Here is a 16,876-nt window from a genome sequence, read left to right on the forward strand (position 1 = left end):
GTTTGAAATTCCAAAATATAGCAAATATAGGCAAGATATATGCATTCTTTTGATATGAAAAGCTAGGAAAGGCTTGAACACTTGTATGTACATCTTGGAATTCGGTTCCTTGTTAGCAATTCGGGATAATTCATGATATTATGTTAATAAATAAATATTAATAATAGTTGTCATTCTCTACAACATAACAAACCTATTCAAACAATTTAGCTACGAAAGCATTGAAACTAATTGAATGGTCCACATAGGCACCTTTATGTATTTGTTATTGGATTGAAATTACAGCTCAAACTTCAAAATACACACACCATGGCACGACAATTTAAATATTGTCCAAAAATTATAAAATCAAAGTTTTTGGATTAATTTATTACTAAGAGTGTAAGAGTGAGGGACTTAAAGAGTGAGGACACAAAGTACATAAAAAATAACAAAAGTGCGACCGAATTTTCATTCATTTTTTTTTAAGTGAAAAGTTTATTGATAATGATAACGAGTTTTACAAATAATTAGGACAAGCGTGCAACAAGCTGCACCGCAAGTCCTTTCTGAATGGCAAATCCTATCCTCTTATATACAAACTTGTTAGATACAGCTGTCATTACGTTGTAGTCTATAACTTTCTGCAATCTCTTAAGGAGCTCAACAGATTGTTGTGCCAAGAAACCAAAAGTGTCGAAACTGAACGGAATGAAATAATGTTGATTAGCTCTACAAGCCTCCTCATGTTTCTCAATCTTCTCTACCGCTCTATTAGCTGCTTCTCCTACCTCAAAGACTCTATTCCCAAACCCTACCAACAGAGAGGCTCTAGTTACATCAACACACGCATGTCTCCCCTTAAACCAACTATAGATCAATACATCCGCAGGCCGAAGTGTAGATCTTCCCTCATTCGGATCAGTGAGAAAATTCACCGGAGCCTCCTTCTTCACTTGTACTACAATCCTCTAAAATGCATCACATAAAATATCTCTGACATGATCATGTTGGTATTTGAAACCTGAAAAATGTTTACAATGTGGAACATGGTCCTCGAAAGCATCTAATCTACTCTTTTTGCAAACAGGGTATAGACCACCATCAGAGTACAAATTAAGGAATCATGATACGGTACCGGAGAATAGAACGATACTCCACCGGCGACATACGCTGTCCAAGTCCCTCCATTGGATTAGCAAGTAGAAAATCATTTGCGTGTTATGACTGCAAGCATCCAATGACTGCTTTCTGACGAACATATAACACAAACTCTCTCTCAAGACCAACAACAATCTTACCATAAAATGCTTTCGCCAAAACTTTTTGTGATTTTTGAGGGGAGGATGATAGCATTCACAACCATAGAACTATGGTCAAAATCGGGTAGACAGAGACTCAATGCATTGCTAGCAACATCAAGAATCTCATCCAAAGGCACTATGCCACAACTCCTAAAAATGTGGTTCTGAAACTCAGAAGCCTGACACCGGGAGGCCACAAAAGCAAAAGTAGAGACGTTAGTGGCACAATAAATACCTAACTCACCAAGACGTAATGGGAGTGTTGATAAAAGCCATTACAAATCACCGAAGTCAGGACCATCAGAAACCATAATACCTTGGAGAACACTGCAGAGATGCCGATCAAAAGTCTTAGCTGCCTCTATAAAAAGGGATGGTGGACAAGTACGAATCGCAAAGACAAACTTAGAGAGCCCATCACAAGCACGTAAAAGCGCTAACTCACACTGTGAATCTTCTAATGTAACTAAATGGTCCATCAAAGTCATAACCTTTTCAACATGCTTGCGAGCAAAGCCTATGACAAATGATGAATCAGTGCTGACCGCACCTCCAAGCAACTTGACACCCTGCTGAGGACGGGACAAATCTGAAGGAAAGAGACTCGGAGTGGAGCGACGTGGATCCAGTGATGGCCAAAATATCTCAATTTTAGCCACATTAAGAACCAGCCTGTAAGAAGGACCTTCTGCCTGAATCATACCCAAAGATGTCGCCACCTATTCTGTATCTCCAATCGGAGTCTTATCATCTAGGTACCAAACCTGTAGCAATAACTAACAACTGGACTGAATCCGTAGAATCACGGGATGTAACACCAGTGCAAAGAGAAGGGGACCTAAAGGGTTGCCTTGCTAGACCCCAATAGCAGACCACATGTAGCCAGGCCATCCCCCAAATGTAACCTTGCAGGTTGACAATACAAGTACTCGACCTAAGCGGCAATAGTTGGACAACGGATACGAACCTCTCTCAACATAGTAGTCCGATCAACCATGTTAAAAGCATTCTAAAAATCTACAAACAACATCGAAAGAGAGGTACTGTCACTGTTAGCATACACTATACGGTTGACAGCATGCAAAATTGCTTCTACTCACCAGAAACACCAACCCCATACTGAAAATCATGTAAGTAACCTACCACATCTTTGGAAACTCCTTTCATTGCAATATTGGAGACCAGACGCCGCCAAACCATGCCCACAGCTATAGGATAAGTACTATTATCCGGCTTAAGAAGTGGAGTAAGTGGAACACTCGTAATGAATTCCACTAACGGCTGTGGGCATCGTCCCTGTAATCAAAGATTCACCATAGAGGTCAATGCATCTAGTAAATCAGACGATATAGCTGCTGCAGCACCACTTATGGCATCCAACAAATGCTGAGCTCGAAAACCATCACAACCACAAGAAGTACCTTTCGGAAATGACCTAATGCATAACAATAGGGTGTCTTTCTTTACCACTAAAAGGGGCTCAACAAAAGGAACTGTTGGTCTTACCGGCAGTTGTCGCATCGGGTGCTTCTCCTTTAATGCACATATGGTCTCTGCAGTATTGGAGGCAACTCCTGATGATGACAATACTTTTACCGCTGCAGCAAAATGTCCATCAGCAACTATCTGCAAGCATCAACACACATTCTGAGTGGGGACAGATATTTGGGGTGGCTAGATTGAAGGAGGCTCTATTACAGACTTTAAGAGACGAAACATCCCACCAGACTTATTCGATGTCGTCAAAGCATGGAGAATCTGTTTCTACTGAAGGTTTTTTCTAATACCAGAATGATGTTTCTGACGATTCTGTGGTCGAAAAACTTGTAGCATACAGCGAGGTAGAAGAAGGAGACTAACCCAAGGCATAACTAAACCAGGATCAACCGTAATATCCGAGAGAGCAGATTTCAGTGCAGCAGGAAAAACCAAATGACAAGCACGTGGTATACTTTTCACAGTACGAAAAGGTATACGGAATGCGCTATCAAGTAACGTCTCATCAAGATGCGAAACAACACCAAGCGGAATTAGGAGTATCACCGTCACAGTGTCACCCCTGAGTGTCGTGAGTGTAAGGTTCATAGTGTTAGGCTTGGGGGCGGCTGTGGTATGCCCACAATAACACATGCGGGTTCTCCACTCTCCATCAAAGTAGGTGGTTCTATGGTATCATCTGGATGACGACACAGTATACCTAAGTGTTGATGCAAAACAAATGCTACAAATCCATTTGTCTAATGACTTTAAGGAGTTATATAGTGACAAATATAGTTGAAAAATTATTCACATATGCGACAAATTCATTTTTATTTTATTTTTCACAACCAATGAATTTTTTAGCCAAAGTTTTGAAAAATTTATTAAAAATTGTATTATAAGGCAAAAAATTACGAATTATTTCGAATCTTTCAAACATTCGAAAGTATTAAACGTATGCCCTTCAAAGATTCGATTAGTGAATAATTCGGTTTCCATTTTTTAACGCTTATACGAGGTTTAGGGTTAGATGGTCAGGTTGGGTTTGGAGAGTGTGACCCAACTCTACCGTCAACCCTATATATTTCGGTCTAGGGTCTGGTTCGGGCTTTGTCAGCTTTGGTGGCGGTTTTTTTTTCCACAAGGCATCCCTACTTACACCTGACTTCAATTCCTTATTGGCTGTTGATTTCAACCCATTCACACAGGACACGTAGAAAGTGTGGAACTCATTGTCGAATGATGCTGATTTGAGCCCATTCTCAAAAGTGTGGAACTTTTTTTTAGGTAAAGGTGAAGCCATTGTCCAAAATTCGACCTATCCTCTTTCTTCTTGGTATTTTAATTCACTTGCTTTTTGTTACGCCAATCTTCACCACCGCTTTTCCTTTCCAGAAGAACTGGGGACTACAAATGCTATGAGCCGGGACGAGGTGCAAAAATGGGACTACTTTAGACTATTAAAGTTGGTGCAGTCAATAGTTTTCCAACCAATAACCAACTCTGGACAATATAATGCGACACCTATACTGATGGAGTCAGGGAGCTACAGCCTACAGGGTTTATTAACAGGCTTTGTGAATGAATGAAACTGAGGTTAAAAATTCACGGATCCACTGTAATAAAATTCTAACTATTTGAAACAACCAATAATCAAATTAATGACCAAATAATTAATTAACGTGCTTGAGAATTGAGATACGAGAATTTGAACAATTATCAACAACCATTTATGATAATTAAAAAAAAATCCACCACTATCACTCATACATTCAAGTATCATTTTTATTTATTTATTTTTGAGATTTTGGACTTTCCCGCCAAACTTAATTCCATCATTATTATTACCACGTTAATATCGGCTCGGTGTTAGAGCGATTGAGTTTTTCTGATAATTTGTATTTGTTCTCAGTGATTAATTCGGTGATTTCGGCCGAGATGACTGATTTCTCACTCTATCCTTTCAAAATTAATCAGTGAGATTATCGGTGCCCAAAGAATGAGAAAGAAAACTTCTATCATCTCTCTACACTTTCAATTCGTAGAAATCTTTCCCATCTAAATCCCAAGCTCACTCCTTCTCATGAATGAATGATGGAGGTTTAGTTAAATTGAAATTGTTTAGGGGGAGACAGAAAAGATAAGCCAAGATCACTAAAGAAAAGAACAAAAGAAAAGAATTGGAGGAAACGGGATTTGTTAGTTGTTTTTTTTTTTTGGTTTTGAAGACGAAATGGTCTGTTTGTTAGTTGATTTTTTCATTTTGGTTTTAATACGGACAGAAATAAACGAATTAATAACAGTGACACTATACTCAATTTCTGAAGGAGTCAACTGGGCATTTTGCTAAACTGGAAAATTTCGATATCTCGGTTTTTGGTGACGTCAAATTTCTAAAATAACAGTGATACCATACTTTCATTTCTGTATATATCGATTATCTCGAAATATCGATTATATCGTATATAAACTTTCAATTTGTTCATATATGTCAGCAAATACTGAAATCTACCAACACTGTGAGCACGTATATTACTATAACTAGCATCATGCACGTGGCGCTGCACGAATTTGTATTACACCGTTGACTCTTGAGGCTTATACTAATGGAAGTTATTTCTATAGCTCAAATGCAAACCTTGATTTGCCTGAATCTAGTGAGTTGAGGATTCTCGAACATCATAATTAAACATTTGAGGCTAGAAAATAGAGAGATTGGAGTAGTATACATATGATAACATAATCAAGTTATATGCAGTAATTTAAAAGTAGCAAAGGGAATTAAAAGTTAACAGAGATTTCACCCATAGTCCACCTAATGAAGAGATTGGGGTAGTATAATTAAATGAAGAGTAATTTGTCTCTTCATTTACATACGTTTCAAAGCATATCAAATAATTTACACATGTGATATATCACTGTTCATCAAGGGTCTGCAAAATCAATTCCATACCATGGAAGATTCGCGAAAGCAAGTTACACAAATGATAGCCAATTATTTTTTTTAAGATATGCAATCGGCAGTATCATATGAATGCACGTCCCTTAGGCCAACATTGCACTGCAGATCGTTTGAACTTTAAAGTATACATTGTAGCACAATTGGCTAGTGTTCTTGTAAGTGGGGCTTTTGTGATTGACGATATATGAAGTATATGAAGTGATCCAGAATTTCAAATGTCTCCATAGAAATTAACCCAGTCATATAATTTAGAATAGTTACTGTATTAACTAATGTAATAGTCTAATAACACAATGTAAACTGAAAGTTAAAAATTAAATGTCCAAGATTATTTTCTCCGGCATTACAATGGCGTACATGAAAAAGGGAATGAAGTATTAAAATTAGATCAGTTGCATCTTTTTCATTGAGTGATCCGGTATCGAGATTTGAGTGTGTGGAACTCAAAATTAAGGTTGCTTCAGTTCATTTGCTCTCAATTGACATGCGGGCCTGCAATAGGAAAGTATATGTAAATGTTAGAAATCAGATTATGGTTAATAAGTAAATTACTGAAGTGTGTATAATGTTGCTAAAACTTTACAGCTTCAACAGTTCAGCCTAAGTTCAACGTAATATCGAAAAACCAGTTCAACCTGATTACTAAGTACTAACCCATCAAATGCATGAGAGGTGAACAAATAAAAGATTTACAATTCATGTCCAGTTAATTCTGAATTTTAATATTCAGTATGCTCAACTCTGCAATAGCATTGAACTTGTAGTTGACTGGCTAGCCATTTTCTCTAGCATGGGCACGTCAGGTAACCTGCTTTTTATAAAGCCCAAAGCAAACATTGAGTCCAAAAATGTTATGTCGCAACATCTGATGGCCTAGGACTTCCAAGAATCATTTTCCTACGGACGCTTGGATCATAAGTTTTGGCCTTGACATGAGCTTTTATCAAGATATTAAACAAAAAGGTATACCTAGGATATCTTGCTCCCTACAACCCAGTAAAAATAAACATGCTTCACATTCTCCATATCACCCCTACCTGCAAACAGTTCAACTACTACGAAAGCAGTTACTAAACATTATGCAAATCTTTTAACAGTGGTTGTTGTTGTCAGATCAATCCCAACTGCGGCCTCCAATGTCATCAAGAGCATAAAATTAAATTGAGAATAAATATTAAGAACATATTCATGAAGTAAGAACCCCAAGTAAGTAACCTGCAAATATTTAACTATGGGAAAGGGTCCTTATTTCTCTTAAAACCTATTGATTAAAACAACAATGAGGTCTTGTACAACAATAAGAAAATGGAAAAGAAACTAATAAGAAAACAAAGTGTAAATTATATGATTTGATTTTGCTAACCATCTAAAAACTGAACAATTAAAGAAACGTAAACAGTCGACCAATGTAATAAGGTTCAAGTTTGAGTTGAAGCAGCCCAACATCAACTAGTGTGAACAGTTAGTTTAGGTTCAACTACAAACCATGGTGCATATTTAAAAAACCCACAATCATGTCTCTACGAGGGATGACTTTGTTCTAACAACTTGGACCATTTCTAAAAGACCAAGACCTGCACCGACCATCAAGCAATAGCAATGTACCTCGATTCCACCTGAACCTAACATAAGTAAACTCAACACCGATGGTGCAACTTTCAGCAATCCAGGTCCAACAGGTATCAAATTTTCTTTCTCAAATACATATTTCATCCTCAAATGTCCACGAAAACTTATGTCCGAGTGCCATTAAATCTAGGTTGTGACAATCCATCCATTAGCCACATCAAACCATCAACTGCATGACGCAGAAGGCCACTCCATGGACCATGTTGATTTCACCTCTAATAGCTTACCTCTACGTTAAAGAGAAAATACAAACTCATCCATATTACTGAACTCAAAAGAATGAATTGTTTACAGATCACAACTCTGAGGGTATTGGTAGCATGAGAATCACATTGTTATTCCACTATTGTGATTGAATACCCCTACTAATACTACTACTTCATCTAATTCAAAGTTTATATAGATCTAACAAAGAATTTATTTTGTCGTTGCACACACAATTAGTATATATACATAAAGAATGCGTAAATGATTTGTGATTGAATAGCCTAAGTCTTTTCTAATGGATGCATCATTGATTTGTGACCCTAAATGCCAGGAGCTGAGACAGATTTCACATTGCACATTGATGTGATCAATAAAATAGCAAAGGCCAAGTGTTATATATCCTTTGATATTGGCAAGGCAAGAAATGGCTTTTAGGTAAATAGTTCTAGTGAGTTTATAACCTCCTTGAGCTCAAACCACCATCGCCAATCAAAATTTTCGATTACCAATATTCAAGTACACTGTTATAGCAAACATCATGCTCCAAATATATTTTCCCAGGTAAATCCCCCATAAACTTTCCAAGGTGACTATGACAATGGTATCGTTATTTCAAAGTCACTACAATGTCACTTCAAGACACTGGTTTCTCAAGATTATATCTCTGATTTTTTAAATGAGATTCGTGTTCATGTCACCGTTTCAATTCATAACAAACAGATAATTAATCACAAAGCTAGAAGATACATAAGAATAAATGGGCTATAGGATGTACTTGCCTCAGTAACAATGATTCTCGAGTTTAAGGTCCAACCATCCTATTGAAAGCAAGGTACCACCATGGCACATCATTGAAAATCTACACAAAAGCAAACACAATTAACACCAAGAGGTTATCAATCAAAAGATTAAAAAATCCAAAAACCACCATATCGAAATCAAATAAGCAAATGACATGAAGCAAAATCAGTTCAGGACTAACTTGAAAAGGGTATTGAGCGATTTTGAGGGCCCTCTAGAGTTAACTTGCTCTTGGTCCTAATAGTCAAGAAGGGACTAATCATCCTATTTGATGCAAGATACCACCATGGAACATTGATGAAGGCTTACAAACAAACATCTTTAGATAGTTATTTCAACTAAATTAAGTCCATGTTTGATAAAAGAAGAAAAAGGTTGAACTTGTCATAATGATAACCAAAAAGAAAGAATCTGGTCATGCCTGAGAGAATCAATCTGAGACCTATATAGAGCTCCTTCTATAGATCACCTTTGTTTGAGCAAAATAAAATAAAATAAGAGAAGATGATAATTATGATGTAACTAAGAGCACACACCTGAGGAAGTAAATTGGAATTCCACCATGAATAACCTTTGGAGACCTGAAATTAGCTTAATTAGACATAGCAATATAGCATTCACTAAAATTTTCAAAAGCAAAGACAAATTAGAAAACAACAAGAGCAATTAGACGTACTAACCAGTGACAACCAAGGTGAATAACAATATGAAACTTCCCAAAAGTTTGTTGACTGCTAAACTGGCCTCTGGCCTTGACCTAGATACAACATAATGTTCGTCCCATTTATCTAGTTTCTGCAAGTTAAAAAAAAAAGACTAATGAAGATCGTATTAGAACAAATCTACAATCTACATAATGCTACAATCATGGAAGGATCAAAAGTAAAAAGCTAACTGTCAAACAGCCATGATCAGATATTCGTATCCTCTAATCAATGTCAACTGAACATGGAAATTGACTAAAAAAAATATGATAACTACAAAGCAAATCTTCCTAAATGAAAAAAAATAGAAGATACAATCTCTCGCATTAAAAGAAATCGAAATAACTAAATAGTCACTTAAAAAAAATACCTGCTACAGACAGTGCTGGAATTGAGAGCGAGAAGAGTGTCCTAATTCGAATCGTCAACAACTTTAGAGCTTTGATAGAACTTTGAATAATGGTATTGCAAGCAACTTGAATGAACCAAAAGCCCTATTAATAACTTTGAAGATAGATTCAAGTCCTCAAATTTCTTCGCAGATGAATACCATGTATTTCCTGAGGTAATTTGTACACTATTCATTAAGAAACTAAAAACTTAATCATTGCAATTACCTAATTAAACTTAACACTAGAAACAATAAAAGGAAAAAAAGAAAAGAGAAAGGGAATTATTGCTTCAACATTCCTAAATTATGGGTTGTTTTTTCTATCTTGATTTGGATTGTTAAGGAATAAAAATTTAGCATATTAGTTACTGATGAGGCGGACTCTTTTGATTCACGTTTGTCTCCTTCATCACCATTAATGATTCTACATTCACTACTATCAACATAGAATAAACGTTAAAACAAAATATCTTACCTTTTGAAATGGAGAGATTTTTGTTTCTTTACTTCTAATAACAATCGGCAGTAGAGAGAATTAGGGGTTTTTTATTCTTTTTATTATTATTATTATTATTTTTTTAGCTTGTACTTTTGGGAGAGACAAATGAGGGGAGAGTTAAGAGAGAGAAAGGATATTGGGAGTCAGGTAACAGCAACATCCAAGAAATGATAATTTCTCCTCAAGCTCGGGAGATGAAGTGCTCCACCCCGATTGAGCTACACGTAGACAAAACCCCAAGAATCGTAGAGCATCCTTCCGTTGTATGTGGACATAGCCAAAACACACAGTCAAAACTACATCGCCATCTAAAGAATACTATTGTCTGTGACCCCCATTTTTTGAATGTTTTTCTCTTCCTTTATTTTTCCGGTTAAAAGCTTTCAATGATTTGTTACAAGTAATTCCGACAAATCCCGACACTTAGATGGCATAAAAAATGAAGAGTAAACTTGAAGAGAAAAAAATAGACAAACCTGAGCAATGTGCATCTGAACCTATCGTGGCAGTAGGTTCAACTTCCTCAAGCAGTTTTCATATTCTTCATTAATACATTCTTCACCAATACCCACCACATTTTGCTAGATATGAACATTTGGCTTAACCTTCTTTAGTATTGGGACCTATGTTTTAAGAAGACATTGAGGTTAAAATAGACATACATAACGGGCAGTGGTATATCGTATTAATCCCCTTATCCTAATTCAAATATCCTACCTTGCAGCAAGAACTATGAAGACACTATTGATGTACAAAGAGAAGGCCACATAGACAATCCAAAAAGTAAAAACAAAAAAATGTTTCAAGTAGTAATACACAGATGCAGTTCACAACCTGAAAGTAAGTGCCCAAAATGTATCCACCAATCCACCATACCAACACCTATCACCAAACTTTGCCAAGTTAGTTAAATTTAAAGGCTTCATATCAGCGACAACTTTGCAACTCACTTACCAAACAAATTGAAGACAAACAAATGTTATATTATATTAGAGTATACATATCTTACTCTGGTGGGTGTAAGTTGTCAATTTTTCGATTGTGTGTTCATCAGTTCAACTTAAACCGAATTGTTTATTAGCTGAAGAAATAACCAACCAACTATCAGTTTGCACCACGATTTTCTGAATGAGTCTCAATGCATTATATTTTTTTGGACCAACACACTTGATTCTATAAAATTTATGTTTCATTCTAACTCAATTGTATTCATAGACTTGAAAAAATAGTAATTTGGGTGCGTGTAATTTAGAGCTTAGTGCTTTATACCAATCACAAGAACATACTATTCACTGTGCTCATTATATTAGAACAACTTATTGACCTGGAAAAACACACCAAAACGAAGGCATAAGCTAGAAGCACTGGGATTGCAAGGGAGCATTTCTCTTGTTTAAGGAATGGATTGTATATCACGTGCTCAATCAATGGTTTAAATCCCAAAGGCCGAAATCAGCAAGTAATATATAGAGACGCAGTTTATTGAGACATTATAAGCAAATATGACAATGCAAAAATAGTGAAGTATTCAGAGCTTTGGGGAAGAAGAAACTCACTTCATGAGCATGTCATATTACTCAAGATCCATAGAAGAGATCAACCCATCAACATCTTTAATCTCATTATCGCCAGTTGCACCAATATGACAATCTATTCCAGAACAAAACACAAACCTCAATTTCGTTTACGACACCCCTAAATTTTATTTCAGGCATTAACCATGTCCTTAAGCCAATTTTATACCTTAAAACACAAATCGACGTTGTAATAAGACTTAGGTGTATTTTCTAGACTTGGATAATACAAATGCAATTTTATACCTGATTAATCAGTTGTTTATTCATACCTTTAAGCCAATTTTATTTCGGTACTGTGGTGTTTTTTTTGTCTGATTTCCCACATCAGATATCATATTTCCAAGGGTTATCTCCTCAAAATAGTTATAACTAATCCAATAGAATTAGAAACAATAAAAACCAATTAAACAAACCACAGTATCAAAACTCAATACAACCTAATTAAGAATTCATAAGCAAAACCATACCCGACAAAAAAAAAATTATAAAAAAAAAAAAAACCAAAACCCACACACTATATAAAAACTCAATACAAACTCAATATTTTACTTGGGTTGAGATCTTTTTGATCCCCAGCAAAAGAAAATGAGAGCATGGTGAGTAAATTCATTAAACACATAATCCAATAGAAAAAGCGTTCAAAGCTCACGAAGCTTTCTCTTCAATTTGTGAAGAGGAACTTTCACAGTACATCCAACAAAAATAATGCCATAAACATTGAAAATCTTAGCGTGATTTCTCTCCACCTATATGAAAAAACCACGAGGTACTAACTACTAAGTAGCTACACCCGAAATTACAAAACCAATCACTACTCCCTCATGCAGTGGGTTTTCTATAAGTTGGTGTATAATATCACCGAATATCAGCACCATTTTTGATATACTATTTTCGATATACGCCCAAAAACCGAACTTTGCATAGCCATTAATATCGTTGATATATAGCCAAACAAAACACAGTGTAAATTGGCATAATTGTCAGAATCATGGTCGTAGGCATTTCAACAGTTATTTCATGGGCACGTCGATATATCATGTGATGAACTAATAAGTTATATCGATCATAGAAGAAAAAATTGTTTTGTAAAAAGCATAGACTTGGCTAAATACATACCTTTTCGAGGGACAGATAACAGCTACATCCAAGAAACTGGTTTTGAGTAGTGGGCCTGTTTTGAAATAGATATTTTTTATTTTTTTATTTATTTTTTACTTCTAATAATAATCGGCAGTGCAGACAGTGGAGAGATAATTAGCAGTAGAGAGGGGATCTTAGTTTTTTTTTGTTTGGTTTTTAGCTTTTTTAAGAGAACGAATGAGGGGAGATTTCTTTTTTGGTAACTGAATGAGGGGAGATTTGAGATAGATAAAACTCATAAAAGAGAAAAGAGAAAAACGTCTGGGATATGTGTGTGTGTGTGTGTGTTTTTTTTTGGCTTATAGCTTTTAAGAGAGAGTGAATGAGGGGAGATTTGAGAGAGAAATGGGCACATAAGAATAAGAAGAAGAGAAAGACGTCTAGTTTCTCCGCATTTAAAATCGGTATAAATGGTAATAAATTCGGCATTAATGTGAAGGCTTTAGTCGCGTACAATTGAATAGTGGCGTGTAGTTGATTTCCAACTTGAATTTACACATACATCCTTAAAGGCACTATATCATCTTAAGGGTATAAATAGTAGTAAATTTTGCAGTTCGCATGGTAATAAAGTGCTGCTGATGTGTGTTATGATAGTAGGGATATTGTATTTCTTCTTGCACTAAGTGATCAGAAACTTAAGCCTATTAGATTAGGGCATCTAGACCAATCCTTTTCAATGCCGCCATTTGATATTATGTGCACGGTTTTACAATCGATTGTATTCGAGATAATTTATCAAAAGATTTTCATTTCAAATGTCGATCAAATTAATTTGAGAGAAAAAAGTACAACTAAATTTACCTCGATATAGCTTGTATCAAAGAGATTCAGCTTGAGCAGTAACATGAAGTCCCATATTATCATCTACTTCCTTTTTCACCTAAAAAAACCATCAAAACAAATCAACTCGAATCTGATCTGCACATGATAGTTGGAGTATTCTTGGTTTTCATAGTGATAACCTGCAAGGGTCAAGAAGGAAGTTGAGTATTCTATGCTTAAAGCATTTGAAATAACTGCCATGGGAATATTCTAATATCTTGGGAGCAAGGGGATGCTGGACTGGGCATCCGCACCACAAAGATTTGGAACAGCACATCGTAGTACCAGTCATTACATATTTACATATAAAGAATGTCAGAAACTATAATGATTTTTTTTTTTTTTTGATAAATTGAAACTATAATTACTCAGTACCCTAAACTAAGACTTTGGTTCCTTTCCTAACCATAAGTATATGTCCAAGGAAGCTCTAAGTCCCAGGTACTAACTACAACATTCACTTTCGGTGTCCCCCCGGACCATCTAAAAATTTAGTTAAACTACGAAATATGGTGAACTTACCCCAACTTGAGAGAGGTTTCGGAGCTGTCGTCATCAGGAGGACTTCCATTGTTGGTGACAGAGTCTGATGACTGGCCTTCCTCAAAAACCACAATCTCTGAGTCTCCAGTGAGCCAAAAATGGATCTTCCATTTAAAATACGACTAATTCAAATTGGGGAATGATATATACCTTTCGTCTTCTTGAACAGAATTTTGGTGATGCAAGTAAAATCTCTTATTGCGAAATCCCCACAACAGATCGAGAAGCCTCAATGATTTGAAACCATCACTCGTTTCTCAGATTGGCAACATCACTCGTTTCATATTACTAACAAACTGATTTGACACAAAGGAATTATTGAACATTTGAGAAGTAACAAATCAAAATTTGATGAGTACGGAAATTTGGAACCTGAGTTTTTGAAGAGGAGAAATTTTGATTTTCTTTTTCTTTTTTTCCTTTTGATTCTTTTTTAGTGGGCTAAAGAGTGGGAGAGAGATGGAGAGGAAAACGGAAAGAGAAAGAATTTGTATTTATGGTAATTAATTAAGGGTGATTTTGGACGTACCCATAAAAACACTCCTGTATCCCAACTTTGAAATAAATAAATAAAATTGTTTAATACACATTTAGATTTCTAAATTACCCTTTCTTTTATTAAATATATCAAAGACAAAACAAGTGTTTATCCTTCCAGCAAACACAAACCCTTCGCACTTATTTTCCTTTTTTTCTGTTATTTTTTTTCTCACTCATCAGCCATTAATGTATTTTTTCTTCATTGCAGCTCCTTGCTGTCTTTTTCATTTTCCACTTGATAAATTTTCAATTTGATATATTTCTACTAAACTCTTTTAACCCTTCTACAATAATGAAGAAGAAGTAATTGCAATAAGAAAAAAAAAATCAAATTTGAAGCAACTTCTAGAAGAGGAAAAAAACAATTTGTTTTTTGGGCATTCTTTTACTTTTATTAGAAATTCTCTTATTGTGTAGTGTGCTATAGTAACACAGAGATTCTTCAAGGCGAGTATTATTTTCAATTTTTTTTATTTGTTGTTTTCTTTTGAAATGAGTCTCTCGGTCTTTTTGTTTTTTCTCTTTCTTTACTCTTATTGGAAATATCTCAAATTAATTTGGAAGATATTAAGGTGATCTTGGACATACCCAACAAAACACTCCCTACCCCGATTTTAAAAAAAAAAAAAAAATAAAAAAAAATAAAAAAATAGACATATTGAGCTTCCTAAATTACCTTTTTTTTTATTAGATATACCCAAAATATTTATTGACTAAAACAAGTCATTTACTCTACGTGATTCAGAACGGTTTTTTTTTTTCTTCTTCTTCTTCTCCAATAATGGTGCACCTTTGTAGTTCAAAACATACAAATAACAGCTATTAAAGGAACTTAATTGTTCTTGTTTCTTCAATCCTCCTCCCTTATCGTTCTCCATCACATACAGACGCACACATTTTGTATTTCCTTCGCTGTTCTTCACATACAGACGTACATGTTTTGTATTTCTTTTATTGTCTTCGCCTTCAAGGACTTTGTACGACTTAATCTAATGCACCGCGCGACGCTCTTCTCCAGTTGAGTGCATGAAGACCGATTAAGTAATATTTCAATAGATGTGTTCACACAAGAGGGTGACACAAACGCCGACTCACTTGGCAAAGATATATTGTTCATCAGGACTTGCATTCACAACAATAGAATCTAAGCAGTGTAACAAATTTCATGAAGTTAAACTTTATGTCAACTATTTGTCTCTGTACCCATTCGTAATGTTGACAACAGCAACTCATAGATCTGGACCAATGCATATATCAATAAAACTGAATTGTACATCTTGAGGCTGATTTTTGTTACACTAGTATCCATGACTCCATGCACCAATGCACGGACACAACAACATACATACACATTCATGTCCTATTTTAACTCAGAGCTTGAAAAAGCCAAGGTGGTCTTTGCAAATTTCCCTATCAAATGCCGCACCGCAAGATTGCTTGTGATGTTTGTTCGCTCATTGTATTGATCTCCTGCATCTGATCTGATTGACAGAGATCGATCCAACTCCCTTCTTTCATAATTGTTTGGTTTAGAGTAGCCTGATTATGGACTCGAATGTGCTTTGCAATTTTTTGAATTCTTCTTATTAGTGCCAAATCCAATGCTCATTGTCAGCTCCACCTTGTTTTCTCCATCATTGTAGAAACATGGATCACAGGAGCTGGTGATGTTCATCTTATCTTTTGAGGACTTCAAGGAGTTAGGCTCGGCTTTGTCTTCAATAGCACCGATGTTTGTTGGAGATGTCCGCTTCAAATGAAGTCGCCAAGATCAAATCCCCAGGCATTTTAGAAGTGTCCCCGAGCACTCGTTCTCGGAGGTGTAGATCGGCTCTCATGCTAATCGCTGTATTAAATTTATATCCGAGTTGGTCCGGTTGGATAAGTCGTGGTTCCAACTACTAAAAAGGGAATGGTTAGTTTCAGAAATAGTCGCAGTAGTCCAGAATCCAGTTTGGTTATCTTTTACGATGCATTTCCCTCCAATCCTTCCTGTTTGTGAACTTAGAATGGTTGGAGAGTGGAGCTGTGGTTCATTATTTCTAAACTCAGCCATCAACAACTTTTGAACTTTCACTACTAAAAGAATGGCTTTTTGTGTCACTTTTTTTTTAGGCCTCGTGTCACTTTCTACAAAAAAAGTGACACACAGAAGTTTGATGTGTCACTTTTTGTGGAATAAGAGTTGACGTGTTGCTTTTAGAAAAAGTGACACAACTAATTTAACTTTTAGTATCGCTTTATTTGATAGTGACACTAGTGCTTTGCCTTGTTGTGTCACTTTTTACTAAGAGAA

The 16,876-nt window shown here is 35.7% G+C and overlaps 2 long non-coding RNA genes across 22 annotated transcripts; both read right to left on the reverse strand.

Moving 5' to 3' along the window:
• Nucleotides 1–5,968: 5,968 nt before the first annotated feature.
• On the reverse strand, nt 5,969–14,530 carry LOC147519467 (uncharacterized). Of its 21 annotated transcripts, none has more exons than XR_015212223.1 (11): nt 14,020–14,530; nt 13,477–13,637; nt 11,512–11,605; nt 10,790–10,837; nt 10,432–10,578; nt 9,436–9,625; nt 9,042–9,156; nt 8,898–8,942; nt 8,543–8,665; nt 8,340–8,419; nt 5,969–6,216 (listed from the first exon to the last, which is right to left on the reverse strand). It is a non-coding gene; the product is annotated as an uncharacterized LOC147519467 (long non-coding RNA). The 21 variants fall into 21 exon arrangements; XR_015212220.1 differs by lacking the exons at nt 8,543–8,665; nt 10,790–10,837 and adding an exon at nt 12,649–12,703 and having other exon boundaries at nt 14,020–14,090; nt 14,191–14,529; XR_015212207.1 differs by lacking the exon at nt 8,543–8,665 and having other exon boundaries at nt 14,020–14,095; nt 14,191–14,528.
• LOC147519468 (uncharacterized) lies at nt 6,255–8,332 on the reverse strand. The gene is made up of 2 exons (XR_015212225.1): nt 6,694–8,332; nt 6,255–6,621 (listed from the first exon to the last, which is right to left on the reverse strand). It is a non-coding gene; the product is annotated as an uncharacterized LOC147519468 (long non-coding RNA).
• Nucleotides 14,531–16,876: the final 2,346 nt, after the last annotated feature.

This window comes from Coptis chinensis, chromosome 2, assembly GCF_015680905.1.
Source record: "Coptis chinensis isolate HL-2020 chromosome 2, ASM1568090v1, whole genome shotgun sequence".
In the NCBI taxonomy this organism is placed as follows: Eukaryota; Viridiplantae; Streptophyta; class Magnoliopsida; order Ranunculales; family Ranunculaceae; genus Coptis; species Coptis chinensis.